The sequence below is a fragment of the Drosophila ficusphila genome, unplaced genomic scaffold, assembly GCF_018152265.1.
Source record: "Drosophila ficusphila isolate 14025-0441.05 unplaced genomic scaffold, ASM1815226v1 contig_771, whole genome shotgun sequence".
Classification (NCBI taxonomy): domain Eukaryota; kingdom Metazoa; phylum Arthropoda; class Insecta; order Diptera; family Drosophilidae; genus Drosophila; species Drosophila ficusphila.
This window is the reverse complement of record NW_025064715.1, coordinates 60,668-80,307: the sequence shown is the minus strand read 5'-3', so window position 1 is coordinate 80,307 and position 19,640 is coordinate 60,668. Positions and strand designations below refer to the sequence as shown.

Sequence of the window (19,640 nt, the reverse complement as noted above, 5' to 3'; positions counted from 1 at the left end):
AACCAAATTTAAAATGGATTTATGGATTTTAGTTTGAAATATGCGCGCAATATTTATTGAGCACCCATGCCGTTGTACTGCACTTTGTTTATTAATAAATGAAGCAAAGTTTATTATTTTCTACTGGGTTTATTTGATCGCGGCTTAAATGTCATATTCGTTTTAAATTAGTTAAAAAAATCTTGCAATTAGAAGTCAACCTTGAGAAACTCTCAAAGCCAAGTAATGAATAGAGTAGATCAAGCTCTTTGTTCTTTCCTTAATTTTTTAGCTGGAAGTCTGCAGATCCACATGGAATACACATCCATATACAACATATCCATATCCATTAAGCTGCCGCCGTCAGCGATTCATGTTCGCGCTCATGTCCAGACGTCGCCTTTTTGCTAAGTTCCCCTCCTTATTTAAAAGTACACTGAAAAATAATTTCTATTAAAAAAAGGGTTCCTAAATTTTTTTTTAATTATAAACATTAAATGTATTCTTAAAATGATATTTTTTCTGAACAGAGCATAACTCAAGAGATCCAACTAAAAATAATTTTGATATTATATACTGACTGTTCTCCCATTATACTTTTAAAAACAGAACCGGATTGATGATATTAATGCAAATAACAACAATAACTGCAAATTAGTATTTTAATAATCTGATTTTTCCCAGTGCACTATTCTTTCCCTTACTTTTCCCCCTGCTGTCATCGGCTTCGTTTTTGGTTTCGCTTAATGCAGCGCGCGACATGCAAAGCGGTCAATCCACTGGGCCCCTGCTCTTTGGCCTTAGTCCCTCCGCCCCCTGCCACTCCCCCTTCTGGACTCCCCATCCCACTCCCCACACCCACTTTTCCACCCCGCCCCCAAACTGACCTTATCTCGCCAACGTTCGACGACATAATAAAACTCGCTCTGCTTCGGTTTTTCAGCATTTATTCTGTTGTTTTGTTTTTCTGTTCTCCCGTTTTGGGTTCAGCATCGTAAAACATTTTTATAATGCGTTCACGTTGTTTGCCCGAAGATCGTTTAGAGGATTTTTTCTTAGCTGGCGAGGGAATCGATGATTTGGGTAGGTTCTCCACAATGTAACTCAGTTACGAACAGTGCGTTTCGAATTTAATATCACTAAAAGGCTTCTTAAAAACAAATAATTTTACTTACCAAATAAAACTACTTACTTGTGTTTAAAATAAATTTTTGTTTTTCAAAGCAATCTGATTTCCAAAATCTTTCTGCTGCCAAAGTGTTTTTATACTCATGTCACGGCGTGTACCGCGGTATATCTCTTTTTCATTTGCATTGCGGAGGTGGCTCAATTTCGTCTTCGGGCCATCAAATATTGAGCGCGTTTTAAGTGACACTTTACATCAGCATTGACACTCACATCGTGTCGCTGTCTCTGGGCCCCTATATAGTATTCTGCTCCTCTCTTTCATTTACCGATGCTATCTCTGTCCCCCGTTTTAGCTATATAGTTTGCGTGAGGATCGTAAAATGTATTTTTTATGGCGCAAGGCTTTTTAGGAATTGTTTTTTGGTCTGCCCGTTGGTTGCACCACCGATGATGAAAAACTTGTGACTTCGTTTATCGATTGACTAAATTTAATGGCTTTCCGTTAGTATAGCACCCCCACTTGAGACTCTTTCACCACTTTGCTTATGTTTATGCTGGCTTTATATTTCCGATTTCTGGATCGTTTGATCTCTCCCTAATTGGAATTCTCATGGAGTTTTTGTTCCGGTTTCGACACTGCATTTGAGAATCAACGGAAGCAATGGTTAGGAAAGCCCTTCTGGTTTCTCTTGAATTTTTTGGGTGGTGCAGGTGGTTAGGTGGTTGGTTGGGTGGGTTTGTATACATAGTGCTTGCTCAAACTTCCTTCGAGTGCTGCTAGTGGCGCCTGTCAACTTGCATCGATAAAAATCTGCAGCTTCCTGCAATTTCCGCTTTTGACAATATGCGGGCTGCATACAAAGTTTTCCCAACCCTCCGGCTCGATTTTTCCTTCTATTCCACACTTTTCCCAGCCCCGCAGGTAAATATGTATTTAGATAAGTGTCACTTATCTGAGCAACCCAGCTAAGAATCCTCATTCTTCGCCAGTTGTTCTCCCATTGGAGACTCTTCAAACTGACTGCCGCACACGCAATTAATTCTCTTAATTGAAATTGCAACCGCCTTCTGCCCACCTAATTGGTAGTTGCAGTGGGCGTGGCCACAAAAAGGCGGGTACGGGGTCAGGGGACATATCACTTGCATCGGAAAGTGGCGCCCCAAAAGAAAGCAACCAGCAGAAAGCGAAGAGCGAGTTGCGAAAGATGAGAATCCCGAATGGGAATCGAGAATGAATGAAGCTGAGCGAATGGGCACAGTGGATGGCTGGAATTCATGCGGAATTATTAAAAAATAATCCCCTGAATTTTATATTCTCTTTGGAATGAAATTCTTTTCTTAAGAATTTCAGTTCCAATTTATATTAAACTTTCGGCCCATTAAGATTGGAACACATGCCAGGTGATTGCCACATTCCACAAGGAAAAGCATAAAATTAAAATCTCTCAGTGGGCCAACAGTGATTAGAAGCTATAAAAATATATTTAAATATTATGGGAATTTTATGTTGGGAACAGCATAAACCATTTACCTGAGATACATTTTTAAGGAACAGTTAGAATAAAATTAAATGATGAATTTAGGAAACTGCTGAATCTTTTTATAATTAATAAATCTTTAAACAATTAAAAATTGTTCAGTTTTTAGCAAGTGTCGAGTGCATTCAAGCCCACTGTTCGTTTCGTTGGACAAATGAATGAATACATGGATTCCTTGGCAATTTTAAGGAGGGCGCAAGGCAAGAGAAATGTGAGAAGTGCGGGCGAGGCGACAAATGCAGTAACTGGAAAATTGCGCGACAATTAAAGATTTTGCGCGACAGTGTGAGGAGGGGGAGGAGTTGAAGGGGTTAAAGGGGGCCGGAAAAGGGGGAAAACAAGGCGGAGGCGTTTTCATCTCTGGTTGTCGTTGCCCCGAATGTAAGTCAAGTGAGGCGTAAAGTGCATGCGGGATAGGGGTGAAAGTGTGTAAAGGAAAACCATTGCAGCGTAAGTCTCCTCGCCAGTTCTTCCTGCCCCCTTTCCGATTTTTCTCAGCCCCCCACTTTTCCCCTTTTCCCAAACGTTTTCCCCCATTGTAGTTGTTGTCAACTTGTTGCTGGCGAAACAGTGAAGATCTCTAGCTGAAGCGAATGTGACAACTTGGCTGACAAAATGCTAACAAGATGATGTGGCGCAAACTTTTTTCTAGCGTCTCCCTGGTTTTTCCGTAGTTTTCCTCACTTTGCAGCGAGCAACAAGCTGTGCCAACAAATGACCAAACGTCTGCCAAGTGCCACCAAAAACGGAGACAAAGTGCCGCATGCGACCACCCAAAGCGACGAAGTTTTCCACGTAGGCTGAATTTAATTCCAAGCAGCAATGTGTCTTCATAGTTTACGTCCACATTCCTAGGTTTTCTGCAGCCATTTTGCACTTCTTATTGCTTTTTAAAAACCCAATGTGAAAAGAAAGGCATATATCTTTAAAATCCAAGTCTATAAATTTATACTAAACACCTAAAAAACACTGCCAACAGAAGTACACATAAAAAAAACATTTTAAAATACATTTTTAATGTGCATTAATTTGTGGTTTAGAAGAGTTAACTATTTTTTAAAAGGGATGTTTTTGCTCGCAAGGGTATTTAATGGAGCGAATCCTTTTCAAAGCGTCACCTCTCGTTTGCATTGAAATACTTTTCCTGCGTACAATTTATGAGCCAAGGCAGCAGCAGCGAACGACAAGAAAAAAAAATGGGCAAACAAATTCTTCGTGGCGGCCACGCGGCGTATGCGCAATTTTCCCCTATGTGAAACCGTAAATCATTGCGGCCAATGCTTGACATCTATGAGAGATTCTCTGTATGGGTGTGTGTATCTATGTGTGCGTGTTGTGGGTGTCAACGCCCCTCTCTGTGGGCGTGGCGGATGCGAGTGTGCGTTAATCTTAACTGAGACTGCAGTCGCCGCTCGTCTTCACGTTTTTCTGCCTTTGACAGCAACGGTCGGCATTTAGTTTTAATTTATGGCACATTTGCTCACTTTATGTTCATTTCTTTTGCCCAGATGAAGGCACCACCCACCCATCTAGTCACCCCCTTCCTTGTGCTCCACGAGAAGGTTGCGCCCTCGATTTGATTGCTTCGGAAAGTGCAGAAATTACAAGACAATGGAAAAGAAGAATGCCCAGGAGTCTTTGAAGATCTTTGGGTCTTTAAGATTAATTATAAGCGAAACAGTGAATCGGTTTTCTATCGTCTAGAAATGAGTATTGACACCCGGTTTCCAACATGCACATGTGTATCAAAAATCATATTCTTTGAAGATCAAGTTTAGTGCAGTCCCTTGAAATTCAGATTCACAGCCCATAACTTTGCCAATTTTCATCCAATTTCAAAGCCGCATACCTCTAAACGTTTGTGGTACCATTTGTAAAGAAACTGCATTCGAAATTATAAATTTCTTCTGGGATTCTTCTGGACAAAGACCATAAACTGCTCTTCCTAATCAAGCTTTTGAAACTGGCCTCTGTTATCGCCATGGCATATGCCCCTTTGAGGACTCCACTTGACTTCGCTCTAGACAACCATCGACAACACCCCAACTGTGGAACATGGTTGAACAACGCGGATAACAGCCATGAAGCACGGGTATTAATTTGGACTATTCAATGTGCCACTTAATACCAAAGACGTGTCAATTTCACGGCTGACAGAATCGCCGGAGATGATGATGCGCCGCTCTTCCTCATCGTTGACATCCTTTGGTGATGGATTGGGAGCGAGGAGGTCGGAGGCAGGTCGCCACTGGGGATTAATTACAGCCATCAAAAGTTATTAGACGCAATTATCGCAATGTTGGCAACGTGACTACGATTTGAGGCCACTTCAAGCTGCTTGGTATTGAGTGAATAACCAGACAGAAAATGTGACCGAATGCGTTTCATAAGTTTTATGGTCAGTTATAGTTGAAATGGCTGTGAGAGACGTAAATATTGTGCAAATATCTGAGGAATCATAAACAAAAAGAAAGTCTGTTGAAATCAGAATAAACTTGTTTTGAAGTTTTTTAAATCTTTATTTTTTTTGTGAACTTCAATAATTTTGAATTAGTAGAAATAGTCTTAGTCACTCTGGGCCTAAAGCAAGTGCAAAATTACCCAAGTCTACTGAAATGTTGTCGAAAACATCGGACAGCAATCTAATCAATGGCATTACCAACGAACACCGCAGCAACTGTTGCAGGAACACCAGCAACATAAATAGCATTAGCACACTAGCAACAAGCTCATCAACATCTCCATCAGCAGCTGGCCGAGAAATTTCATTGCTTCCTTCTCGGAGGCATTTTCACCCCATTTCCCCAACATTATTCCCGCTTTCCCCGACTCCGTTCTCTCGATTTCCCGGGCCATGTCTGTCCGCATTTGTCAAAAGTTGCTGCTCTCCGGTGGCTAAAACCGCAGACTCTGGACCTCAACTGCCTCGCCCTCATCAATTTCCCGAGCCACAACAAATGATTTGTCAGCTTGCATAGAGGAATCTTTCAAAATTTGTCGTTGGCTGGCGTAATTAACACTTTACCGAAAAATTGAACTTGCCCGGCCGCAGACGAGGCAGATATCCATTAACAATGGCTGCTGCTCCCCAATTTCCTTCTAATTTCCCCGATTTTCCAGCCAACGGGAGTGCTAAAACAATTAGAAACAGCCGCGCTTCGTCGCTTGTCGGTTGTCATTAACGCAGAATGCGACAAAAATGATCAGCAGCAGCAACACGGAAGGAGACAAGTGTGCAATTTTTACTGCACAGAAAAAAATATCGTCTTCAACATTAACTTGGTATTAGAGAATTAGAGAGAAGAGACAAAATCGAAAATGTACATTGCCAATCACAAGTTAAATATGAAAGAAAATTATACTCAAAAATTGCAGTTAAAGAAGTTTCATGTTTTCAAACTTCAAATAATGTGTTAAGATTATAAGTGCAATTCCTCCATGTTAATTGGAAATAAGAGATGTTTGAAAAAGAAAAAAATTTTAAAGAAATATTTATCATCATTTACCTTTACAGATTTTTTCTCTCTGCTAAATATTAAAAACCACTTTTTGTCAAGTTTGTCGCAAGCGTAAATATGAAAACTTTTGTTGATTGAGGCAATTAGCAATTGGCCTCGCTCTTGGCCCGACCAAATGTTTGTCTAATTACACTCGGCACACACTTTACACAGCTTTCAGCAGGCTGCCATTTGTCTTCATTCTGCGGCAGCACCACGAACTCGCTTTATTTGCCTTTGTCACGGCGGCAACATGCAGCATGCAACATGCACAGCACAGCAACATTGACAGACTCCGTCAACGAGATGTATTTTTGCTGCTGAAATTAATGTGGCAAAAGTTTGCCAACGCATGGCAACTGCAGCGAGCTGTTCCCGTATTTTCTACCCCATCGTCGAAAGTTTTTGACATTTCTTTAATTTTTTTTTGGCTCGAGGCGCCCGTGGTTTTCACTACCATAAAATTATACTTTATAGCATATTCCGGCTGCTGCTCCCGGCCGTATTATAAATAAGTTTATGGTCGCATGGATGCAGGGCCAAATGTTTAATTATAAGTAGGGCGTGGTCCAGACCCTGATTAAGAGTGCCAGCAAGAGACTTCCCCAGAAAAGCTGACAAATTGATTGATGATCTGCTATAAAATGTCTCGTTTGTTGCGAATGCAACGCAACATAAATTTGCAAAAAATTATGGCTGGGCGAAAGAAAGGCCGCTGAAAAAAAAGCCGGAGAAAGGGTAAAATGTAGAACAAAGCCTCGGGCCCAGAAGCCATAAAAAAGAGTGAGTCAAACAAGGAGCATTCGGCAATGTCTGAGTTGGTTCGACGAGGAGCGAGTGCAGAAGTTATAATTAAAAACATATGTGCCATGACCCAAGGCAAAAGAGTGAAAAACGCTGAGAGGAAAGAGGGAAAGTTGGGAAAAAAGGGGGAGTAAAAGAGTCGGGTTGTGTTAAGTTGAAGTTTACTTAACCCCGAATGGGTTAATTAGAAGTCCGTGGCGAAGTCAGATGGCGAATGGCAGCTGAAATGAAACCAGTCAAGGTCAGAAAAGTATTGCGAAAAGTACAATAAAACAAAGAGTCCAAGTAAAGAGAAAAGAACAATGGTTCAAAACTTACTAGCATTTTTCAATTTCCGTAAATAATTTTGGTTAACCTCCGACATCAAAAAAACCAAAACGAATGTGTAACAAAAAATTCCTTTGCATTAATATCTTTTACTTTTCTAGCTAAAATTAAAGAAAAGGTTCATCCAAATATCTTATCTCACTCTCCAAACTTTGCTATTCCAAAATCTCAGTTTTATGACCGCCATTTCTCCCCAACTAGCAACACTTTAAGGTAAGCTATTCGAGACTCGAAAAACACACCCCGCAATCCCCATAGCATCGTTTCTCTTCAATCACCTGGTGGTAGGTGAGCCATTTTTCCCAACTAACAAGACTCCACCCAGTTTACCATCAAAGACGACTGTACTTTTACCTGTACCGAGAAATCGCTGAATCGTCACAAAATCACTTTTACGATTTTGGTTTATATACTCACATATAAGTATATATGGCAATAAAGAGGAAAAATAATATGGGAAACTAGCCCAATACAACTGAGAAATCTCAGTCCCAAACTGACTGGGATTCCCCCTCTGCGCTGTCGTTGCAAACTTTTGGCATCCAGTGTTCGAGGCTCAATAAAATTGCACGACGAAGGAGCTGGCAAACAAAGTAATTTTTATAGCGGCCAACATCTTCCCGCACACACACACACATGCACACATGAAGCTGAGCTTTACATATATGGCGAATACTTTACTTATACTTCCTCAACTTTTTCACCTTCCTTCGGGTTTTTCCAGCTTGCATGATTTTTTTCGGATCCTTATTTTTTGCCTTTCCGCAACGTCACAAAGTTGCCGCAATCTGTTGAGGCTGCTCCGGAATCCGAAACGCGAAAAAGGTGGAGTTGTCTGGTAGTTCAATTCGTTAGCTAAGGGGGTGGCAAAAACAAAAAAAAAAATGGCTGGGGAATGTTGGATATTCATAGCTGACTGCGAACAATTTACGCCTCGCATTACGCAAACTTTTTCGGTGGGATAGTGAAAGTCAGCGTGACTTTCCAGTTGGGGGTTGTGCTCGCATTATTTACATTTATAAAAAAATATTTTCCCCCCAACACATATGCATCAATGTGTTTGGGCGGCTCCCCTAATTCCAAGAGTTGCAACTTATTGAAAACGAATGGCGTGTGAAAAATTCGGGGGAGCTTTTTATTTCGTTATGAGTTGCCATGAAATCGGAGCAAGTCATATCGCAAACATATATCAAAATAAACGAATCCTATATGCAAAAAATACGGGACATATGTCAGTTGTTTTATGAAGAGATAAAATAAGAAAGAATAAATATATTCTAAGGAGGGAAAGGAAAATTTGTGTTTGTCATGAAACCGTTTACACTATCAATTAGTATTTTTTTAAGGATATAGATTCCATTAAAAGAGAAAATGTATGGTAAAATAATATAAGGACAATATTAATAAAAAGAAATGTGCTTATTTAAATAAGTAATAATAATCACGACTCCACATGTCCTTTTCCTTGGGGTTAATCTGTGTAATACATCCCAGTAGATGGGATAATTACTATCTTCCTCAACTGGTTTTCATTTCCATTTCCACACACAATGGCGAGATTTCCCTTGGCTAACCACATGAGACAAAATCCACTCAACCAGAAGAAGACAAAGATACAGAGAGTGAAATAGAAGTGGAGAGGCAGAGGGATAGTAAACTTTTCCAAACAGGATGACACAAATTAGGTCTCAAAATTAGCCAGCTTTGCGGAGGAGAGAGTTTTTCAGCAGCAACAGGATCGGGGTTAAAGTGGTTGTGCCATGGAGATAGTAACAGCTTTTCCGGAAATCTTTTAGCTGGGAAATATTTAGGCACAAAATGCCAGCTAACTGTTGCTCGAGTACAAAACTTGGCACAGCCGGAATCCGTTTCCGGGATTTTTGCCTACTTTTCGTGGCCCGCTTTTCGCTTTTCTGTCTGAAGCAGAAAACTGTTGCACTTTTCTTATGCACTTCTCTTCTCTTTTTTTGTGTGCGGCAGCACTGCACATTTTTTAGTGTAAATATTATTGGCAACAAACACTGAAAGTGGAAAAGCAGGTTTGTGGGCAGTGGGGGGCGTGGCAGGCTGACAATGGGCGGCTGAAGTGGGTGTCTGTGCCTAACAGTTCATGGAGAGGTCGGGAAAAGTCGGAAAAGCCGGGGGAGCGCTGAAGTAGCTGCTGTTGCTGTTTGTGCCGCACTTTAAATGCACTTGAAAGTGTTTGCTTATGGCACTCCAAACTCTCTCACACACACATACATAATCACGCGGGCAGCCAACACCAACACACGGAAAATATATATAGCACTTAAGTTTAGTTTGGCCGCTTTCAGGTTGAAGTTTTTAAAGTAATTTATTTTTTTCCTACATACTTTTTCTTTTATTTTTTGTATCCACAGCTGAGGGTGCATTCTCGCTGTCTTGTTCTTACTCCTTCTGGAATGCATTTTTGATTTTTTTATAAATTCCCCTTGGCCTTGTTGCTGTTTTTTTTAGCTGTCACTGTTGCCGCTTCAGGGGAACTTGCAGCCATGTTGCTGATGGCTCCTTATTTCCCAACCAATTTTCTTATGTTTTTGCTGTTGCTACTGCTTTTTCTTCTTTCCGTGTTGCCTTAATTTTTGTTGTTTTTCCTGTTGATGCTGTTTGCTCTGTTGTTGTTCCAGTTGATGTTGCATTCTCTCTGCTTTTCTGCCCTGCATTTTAAGTGCGTTTCGGCCATGTCCGCAGCTGTTTGTGTGTTTCACCTTCTTCTCAGCCATTTTTAAGTGACTTGCTGTCGACATTCCACCGACTACTACACAAGGAAGAATTTTTTTCAATGTCAAATAAGTATTTGTATTGATTTCAGGAGCATTACGTGTACTTCACTTATTTAAAAAGAATCTCTATAGTGTTGAACTTATAGGAAAACCAAAAAAAGATTTTAAATATGTATATTAAAACTTTATGATATATGTATATACCATTTTTTTCTGAGTATACCCCCCTTTTGCGCACCCACTCACACCCACTTATAACCCATTTCTGTATGTTGCATACTTTTGCGAGCTGCCGTTCTTTTCCCCGTTTCTTGTTCTCTCGTTTGCCAGCCATAAATCATCTTGTTGAGTGCCACACTGTGGCAAAGGCTTAAAGTGTTAAATCAGCACAAAATGCTGCCTGAAGGGGGTTAAAGGGGCACCGAGGGGTTAAACAAAATGTGCCAAGCATACGGTGGCAAATTCAAATCACATTATTATATATTTCATGCTTTCGAGTGGGAGGACCGTAAAAAATGTGGGGCGCTAACTTAAAAAACGAGACGAAGAAGTTTGAGCATACAAACTAGTGCAACTAAAATTAAAGTATTTTTTTTGAAACTAAACTAGGATATAAGTCTCAAATTTAACTTATCAAAGATTAATAGGAAAAAGTGGAAAAAGTGGAATAAATACAAATATCGTGTTAATTCTGTATTTCTCTAATTATAAGCTTGAACAATACTGCAACATACCTCAGATTTTCCGAACTGATTCAGTTAATTTTTAGTTTGCCTGGAAACTGTTGATTGGCCGTTAACAATAAGCTAATAAGCAATAGGCCGGCCCCAGGCTTCCGCTTCAGTCGAAATCCCCTAAGCCGTAATGAGTTCAATTCTCGTTGCATGAGGTCAGAAGGTCCTCGTAGGAAATCCCACCCCCCAAACGCCCCGAATATCCTGACCCGAAACGTTGAGTCAAACCGTTGTAAACTTCTGAGACCGCAGTAACCAAACGGCTCAAGCCAACCGGAGCTATCTAAGCCAACACACACACTCGGGCACAGCCAGGGGTCCTGGACCTCAGTCCTGGGTTCCTGGGTCCTGGCCATAGCCCTGATCCTTCGCCCGGCTCGTTGAGTTGCAAATTTTAATCCCAGAGTGAAGCTTAAACAAATTTTGTGCCTCGACCGACATATGTGGGCATAATTGAAGTCGAAATGGGATGCAGAAAGCACGCTTACTGGAGATCCACTGCAGCAAAAGTGGATGTTATATTCGGGCAACCAAAAAGTAATAAAGATTAGTAAAAATATTATTTTTAATCTTAAAAATACATACTTTGTAAGTAATGAAAGACGCAAAGGTTACTATTTTTATTAATTTAATAATTTTTTTGTTTTATTTTTTTAGTTCACTATTGATACTTATTTATCTATTCTTAAAACAATTTGTTTCAAGTGAAAACTCCAGCATTATACTCACATTGCTCACATCGTTCTATTGTATTTGCATTAGTGTAGTAAATGCAAAGTGTTATAAGCTTTATTATGCTTGCCATGGCAGCATCCTCCTCTTTTTCGCCCTCGGTCCTGTGAATTTTGTTTTACCCCCCAACATATACCACATATAGAAAGAAAGGTCGGTCCCAAGCACGAGCTTACGTCTGGGAGTTTCTGTAATGATGTGCCCAAATCCCGCACACGCAGAGGCAAACTATAATCCAAATTCCATCTGCAGGAATGAGAGTGTTCGGATTGGAGAGTTTGGGTAAAACAAAGAAATTGGTTAACACTTTCTTAGATTTATAAGTCGATGAACAGACACTCTTTAAGCTTTAAATGAAATTGTAATTTGTTCAAAGCTAAATAACTTTTGTGTACCTTGCAACCAAAGCTCCACACTATTGTTATCTTTTATTCATTACATTACACAATGCCAAACAAATTGAATTACGAATTCGTTTCTACCCCATTGTTGTCTAAGGGTAGTGAAAAACGTTTGGGTAAAACCCAAAATGGATTGATAATATCCCGCAAATGATTAACTTGTCTGAAAGTTTTTTGTCAGCGCCTTGGGGGCTTTTTGGATGGATGGGGGATGGGGTGTTACCGAGGGACCGCTCACACATGTAAGCCCCCCGTATGCTAATAGTTTTTCGAGCTCCCAACGAATTTGTCAAGCTGTCTTATGCCTGCCTCTCGCTTTTCCCTTCCCCAAATTCAAATCAATCCGGCAAAGAAGCGATAAGAATATAGAGAGGGGGATAAGTGATTGTGGGTTTCTCATCAAATTAGATCCGAATGGCATCGTTGATTGGTCTGCGTAACTGACAGCTCATAATGAGATTGAATTTTTCTCTGCAGTAATTGATAAAGGGTTGGATCTCCCAGTATCCCCCTGATTTATGCAACTATGTCAATGTCAAATGCCGGCCATAACTCTTTGGCCAGCCCTCGCAGCACATAAATATTGTATCACATGGCGTCGTAAAAGAAATAATGATAAATAACCAAATCAGCAGAGGCGGCAGCAGCCGAAACAGAAGTGTCCCAAAAATTACTTCATTGCAGTGGATGCGACAGCAGAATTTCATAAACAAGGAGACAAGTCTCCGAGTCGTATATATCTTATAAAGTCCCCCCGATCTCTGCCCGTCTTTGCACTTCTCTTATCCGCAACGAGGCGGTAATAAATCTCTTGGCAAAAGGCGAAAAGGCAAATCGTACAGATTATTAGGCCTCTCACTCCGCATTTCCCTCTTTCTCGCCTTCCATTGCGTCAGGAAAACATCTGGCAGCTTTTGGAGGATTTTATGGATTTGCCAGGGAAGTGGGCGTGTCCCAATAGAAATACTTATGTTTATGCGATGAGCTCAAATTCTGACAGTGGATTAAGGTTTTGCATAAATATTGAATGTCTAAATCATCAAGTGGAAATCAAAATTATTGAGAGGGAAATTGTTTGGATTGCAGAGCCACATTTAACACATAACACAAACCTCAGAAAATATTCTAAGAGATGTAAGGAAAATGTTCAAATTTAAAGGCTAAATTAGATTATTAATTGGTCAGGTTTTCTAGTTCGGGATAATAATAATTGTGTGTATAAAAGCTTACCTACAAATACTGTTTTCACAAAATATCCCTAACTTTTTCACTTAAAATTTGAAATGCACTGTTTCGCTAACTTTTGACTCCCGAAATAGCTAATTGCTGGCCATCTGTCAGCTAACCGCCAACGGCAATCAAAAAGTTAAGAGCCAGAAGAGCGACAATTCGACCGCAAACTAATTTATTAATCCCCTTCCACTTCACCTCACTGCGAAAACTAAAAGTTTTAAAGCTTTTGGCTTCGTCCTTTTGCGGGCCACGCTAACCGCTCTCGGACATGGCTAAAATATGCAAAACTAACATAAATCTCAATTTGGAGATTTATGAAAAAACACACACACGTAGAAACCAACTAAAAAACCGAGAAAAAGAGTCGCCCGCAAAGTAATAAAAAATTTGTAATTCCAATTCAGTGCAAAAAAAGATAGAGAGAGGGGAAATAGTTGTGCCACAGCAAATATCACCAAAAAAATACCACAAACGACGTTGCACTATAACAAAAACAAAACCTTTGGAAAAAAAGCCAAATAATAAATCGAAAACCGAGTGAAAGCCACGTTGTGGGGAAAAAATAGTGCAGCGTTGAATTGGAGAAAAGAAAAACCAATAAATGGGACGCCAAAGATAACGTTCTCAACAAAACTATTTTCTGACTAGTCGAATATACAAATATATTTCTATCACCGAAATGTAAAGTGAAAACGTGTAACAACTTTTTTTTTTACAGGTATAGATTTCTTAATTAGGATTTTATATTCAAATTTACACTTCCATAATATTTCTAAAAAAGTATAAAGTTAGCATACAAAATCTAGAATAAATACAAACCGTAAATACTAATAAAATGGGAACTTAGTGATACAAATTGAGAAATTCTTGGAAATGATAATGTCTTTAAAAGTTGCAAATTAATATGAAATTAAATTCTCTGCTAGACAGAAGCGGACATACAAACACTTGATTTAGCCGCCACTGTCAAGATAAATTACTTACCGTAAGTTCTCCCACAAAACTTGGCGCTGAACAAATTGAAAAATAAAAAATTCAACATTTCGCGAATGAAAAATCCTCTGGGGACAAAACTACTAGAATGGAGAAGGCAGGAATGGCGGACTTGACAAAAAAAAGGGTTTCGCCTTTGCCCTAATATTTTATTTGGCAGCCAGCCCCCACCATCCTAGATTTTTTCAACAGTCGTGCGTGTGTAAAATTTGTCGCAGCTTCGACTTCAATTATTTTTTACACAATTTTCTAGTCTTTTTCGGCGCAGCGCGGTGCACAGAGAACAAATTATAGGGAATAATGATTTCAATATATATTTTTTAACTCTTGTTATGCTTTAAAATTGTAAACAGTTTTAATTATTCAGAAAATAATTATATAATTTAAGAATTTTACACAACATTCATTTTAATAAAAAGCATTATGTTGAGTTTAATGAATACTGAATTGGTTCTAGAGAACAAAAATGAATACTAATTGTTGTGATTTTTTTAATAATTTACTTATAATTATAACCGTGTGATTCCCAGCCTTCGCACACTTTTTTGTTCGCCTGATCGCCGTTGTTGTTTTTGCTCCTTGCATTTTTTTCGGCGCTGCTCATAAATTTCCAGTCTGTCCGTCGGCAGTAAAGAATCACTGCCTCCGCCGACGTCACAGCTCCGGCTGCTGTTATTCTAATTTTATGGAAATTCCTGCACTTTTTCTTGCCTTTGCCAGCGCCTTTTCTTTTCTTTTCAGCGCACAGATTTGTGTTTGAGAAAAATCTGTTTGTCATACGCTTCGTTGCGCCTCATTTTACCCTGGAGTCGAGAATAAAAGGCAAAGCGGGGCCGAAAAAATTTATTTGCCGGCCTCCCAAAAAAAAAAAATCCGAAAAAAACTCAATTCAAAGCCTGGACAGTGGGTGCCATAAGTATGCTGTGTCTTCTGGCAGGCGACTGCAAAGAAAAAACTTTTCACAACGCATAAATTTGCTTGCGTTAGTTTCATCTTTTATTATTTTGCGCCACATAATTCTGTTGGAACGGCCAGCATATGCTCCACTACTACGGCACCACGCCTTCGGATCCCCAACCCTCCATCACTTCTTGTTACGGTTCCCAAAATTTGATTTTAAAGCAGGCGCAAAGTGAATTTTAATGATTAAAACATAGCGGAAGCTGCACCAACCGAATTCACATTTGGGAGCAAACTTTACACTTCATAAATAATATTACAAATATGTTATTTATTATTATATAAACAAAAATGTTATTGTTATAATATTGTGTAATTAAAGTCAGAAGGTTACATTACAAAACAATCGTAACTCAACCTTATTCCAAAAAGTTTTAAATACTTACAAATATAAAAAAAAATAATAAGTTATTTTTTTTTATTCAAGCAAAATGAAAACAACATTTTGCCCTTCATTGAAGCGCATAAATACCACAAAAAACAATAATTTCAATTTGTAACACCTTCCGAAACCAAAAGAACAACAATCAGCCTCGTTTGATTTCACATTATTAATTAATTCATGGAAAGGCCAACAAATTAATTAAGAGCCCACCGAGCGGAAAAACAAGAGGTCGGAAATTGGGGATAGAACGTGAGGCGTTGTAATTTCATAAATTTGATTGTCACGCCAGCGAATTAGTGTCAGGCCAATTCCAACTAATGAGCGGCCATTAAAAAGATATACAGAAATCTACATATATACAATTAGGCTTGTAACTGAGAGGAGGAGAATCTTCATTTTCGCATTTAAAAAAAGGAAAAACAAATGGGTCGTCTAATATTTGTTGTCATTTGCCTATTTATGATAATTAAGGATTGACATTTTTATGTTATTAATTCATTTGACACAAAGTCAAGACCCCGCCCACGTGATTCTAATTTTGTCAACGTTCGTCGGATGTCGTCGACCACAAAAAGTTAATAGGCAAGGGCCACAAGTGACCCAAAAAGAAAAAGCCAAAAGAAAAGCGAAACGAAGGGAGACAAAAATAAAACCAAATGAAACGAGAAGGTGAAAAAAGTGCTTTCCCTCTCCGAAAAGTTCCCCAATTTTCCCGCCGGCATTAAACGTTGATCGGTGAGAGCATTTAAAAACTGAAGCAGCCGCCCAGAGGCGTCCGCCTTCTCTCATAAAACTGACAATAAAAACAAGGGGGGAACCTAAGTGGAGGAGGGTCTAGAAAAGTGGGTGTATAACTGCTCTGATTCATGCACTTATTTTTCTGCTGGCCCGTTTGAAACAAGAAAATCCCTCAATGACAGCCTTGACTTTAATTAAGAGCAAAATTCATTTGTAAGAAAGGCAGGGGAACTTAGGAAATAAAAAGGGCAAATAAATAGGTGTCACTGTCAAGTTGCATAAGTTTTTATTTACAATACCTTTATTCATTTTGTATATAAATTCAATTAAATTGAGTTAATATATGTACATAAGTGGCAACAAAAAGGGGGAAAACATTTTTTGTTTTCAACTTGAAAGACTTTCCTGAAAACTACTGCTAAAAGATTGATCGCACTGCAAATGCCAATGTCAAAACCTCCATCGAAAACACTTCAACTCAATTTTCAACACTTTTTCCCCCTTTTCTTTGCCAACCACCGTGTTCTTTTCCCGCAATGCACTTTCCCCCTTTCCCAGGAAGTGAAATCGGAGTTTATTTTTATAGATTCGAGGGCAGACAACAAAAAATCAATTGTCTTACACACTTGTGCATCTGAACCATCCCGAACTCCACTCTTTTTGCCCTGAGGGCGAAGCAAACAGATGACATGTGTCAAAAACAGAAGGAGAGCGGGGAAAATGTAAAATAAAATATATGTGCGTAGTGAAAAAAAATGTCATAAGAACGGGAAGGGCATCCCAACTCTTCGTAACGAGACGGGCGTGCTGCTGACAAATAAAACTGTCGGTTTTAATAACAAATCGAGAGGAACAACTAGGGAAACCGAAAGATAGAGAAGTGCACTCCACTTGGCTGTATTTCTTGAAGCGACTCAGCCATCACGGGGCGACCCAAACTGACTTTTTCATCTGACAGATTACAGCTGCGATAAACTTGAATTTCCATACTTAAGTATTTGTATTTCAGTTTCATTTACAATTAGAAATTATTATTCACAGCAAAGCCAAAGCTGATAAGCCATTTTATTTAAAATATGACTTTTCGTATTTCAGCTAGCCCATAAATATATCAAAGTATGTGGCAGACACAAATAGAAATGGTAAAGAAAATGTGACGATGAAATGAGTTAAGGAACTCGCCTTATAATAATCCGATGTAATTGGGCTTAACAGATTTATTATTCATCAGCCTTCAGTTTGAATAAAGAATGGAAGTACATAAGAATGTAATAAAAAGAATAATAAAATAGTAGTTTTAATTAATATACCGATATTACATTTCGTTTACAATTTTTTACGTTCTTAAATATAATGAAGGGGACTCAAACTTAATCTAAAACTTTAAATGTAATTCCTAACTTTGAGTTTAGCTGCAACTTTAATCAACATTTCTCTTATTCTTTCCCTTTCTTTGTCTTTCAGGTAAGTCGACGAGAACTTTTCCGACCGCCCACCCATCGACTTCTACCATCTTCCGAAATAAGGTAAACAAGGAAAACACTCAACTTCTTTGTGCCCCGTGCACAACTGTGTCGTTGTCGTTGGCGTGAAAAAATCCATTAGAAGTGGAACTATGTCAATCGATGGCAGAAAGAAAGAACATTGAGTGGCGAAGGGAAAGAAAGATCTGGGGTGAAACATAAACTGCAAAGTGTAGACTGAAAACAGGGAAAATACTGGGGAAATAATTTTTTTAATTTAAATTGTTCCACGAAAAAAAAAATTATAGTGTGCAATAATGTTTTCCTAAAACCACAAAAGCGAATTTAAAGTTAACTATAAAATAAATGGAATTCACGAACAATTGAACCTAATGTCCCCGACAAATGATTAGTCTGGTAACCTGAATTGTCCACCTGGGGAGATTTCACTGTCCCCAGACATATATGCTAAGCTGAAGGCACAAATGTATGTTGGCCTGTGGTAGCCATGAATTATTTACATACCAAGCCACCCAAATGCATTCCTAATGTTGCGACAGTAGAAAAACAGAAAGTGCAAATGAGATTTGGCTTTCACTGCGAAGCAGAACGAATTTGTTGCCGGTCATCGGACATCAACGGATATTTCTGATGGTGGCCAAGACAAGTCAAGCTTTGGCTCAGTCCTATTGATTTCGGTCGGGGCAATGCCTTTGCCCCTGATTCGGTCCTATATTTGCTTTAAGACGGGGCTCAAGTGCTCTTCGGTTCTCAGAGGGTCTTATTTAAAATGAAAATGTTGAGATTCAACCTTAAATTGATTTCAATTAAACCTAATTGCAGACAAGAGGTGTTTCGAAATTGAGAGTGATATATTACTAATTTGAGATGCTTTCAAAACTAATCTTAGATAAAAATAAACCTAATTGGTTTTGTTTTTAGAGTTGATATTATTCACTCGCTATAAATAAGAAACCCTTTTAAATTGAAAGTACTCAATATTAAGTCACTCTATTTATAAAATCAGATCTCTTCTAGGGACAGAAAAAATGAAACAAGAGCGGATATCGAACAAATATTGTTTGAAAACCTTCAAGAAGTGTTAAAAAAATTGCTGATAAAGGGACACCTCTTCCTTTTACAAGCACAGACAACTAAGAATTATATTTTTCTTGTTTTTCATCCACACAACTTTCCCCATTCATTGTAACCATTCCATTTACATTCTCGCGCGGAATTTCCGCACTCAAAGTCAGTCGCACAATCAGTTGGCAAACAATTGAATGCCTCATCAGCAGGCAAAGGACTTCGATTGATATTATGGGACAGCTATTCAGGGGGATCCCTTCCTCCGATTGCCCCGCCCCCTTCGCCGCCTCCGCAGACAGCTGTTATTATCAAATAACCGCGCAGCATATCAAATAACAAGAAACAAACTTTGTCAACACGAGTGGAGAAAAATGCTGAGCCAGGAGGAGAATGTCAAGCTGAAATTGAGGAGTGGAGAAAAGTGGGGGAGAGCTTAACCCGACTGCAAAAAGTCTTGGATAATGTTTGCCAGGGGCGGGGGGCAGCGGGGGTGTTTGCACATTTGTTGGCATTTGCAGGATATTTGTGTATCCCCTGGATACACTTTCCTCGGGGAAGCCGAGTCGAGTGCAATTTGATATTATTGCCAACTGGCAAATACACTTGAACCATTTCAGTTGTACTCGTGTATCTTAGCATCTGTATCTTTGTATCTCTGCATCCCTGAGTGCCCGTCACCCCGAATCCTTGCATCTGATGGCTGAGGTTTTGCACATTTGTTTGCATTGTTCGGTGCTGTGGCTGTGCAATTCATGTTATAAAATATGATTAAATATTTCGTAATAAGACTGTGGAATCCTTGCAGCCAACGAAAGGCAGAAAGAGACGGCTGAGCTAATTGAAACTGTCAAGTTTGCTCTGTTTGTGGCTCTAGTCACTTGCAGGTGCGTCGAAA

The 19,640-nt window shown here is 39.2% G+C and overlaps 1 protein-coding gene across 2 annotated transcripts in view; it reads left to right on the top strand.

Moving 5' to 3' along the window:
- The window catches only part of LOC108090587, a 73,023-nt gene that overhangs the window by 15,978 nt on the left and 37,405 nt on the right, over positions 1-19,640 (top strand). The window lies entirely within an intron of this gene.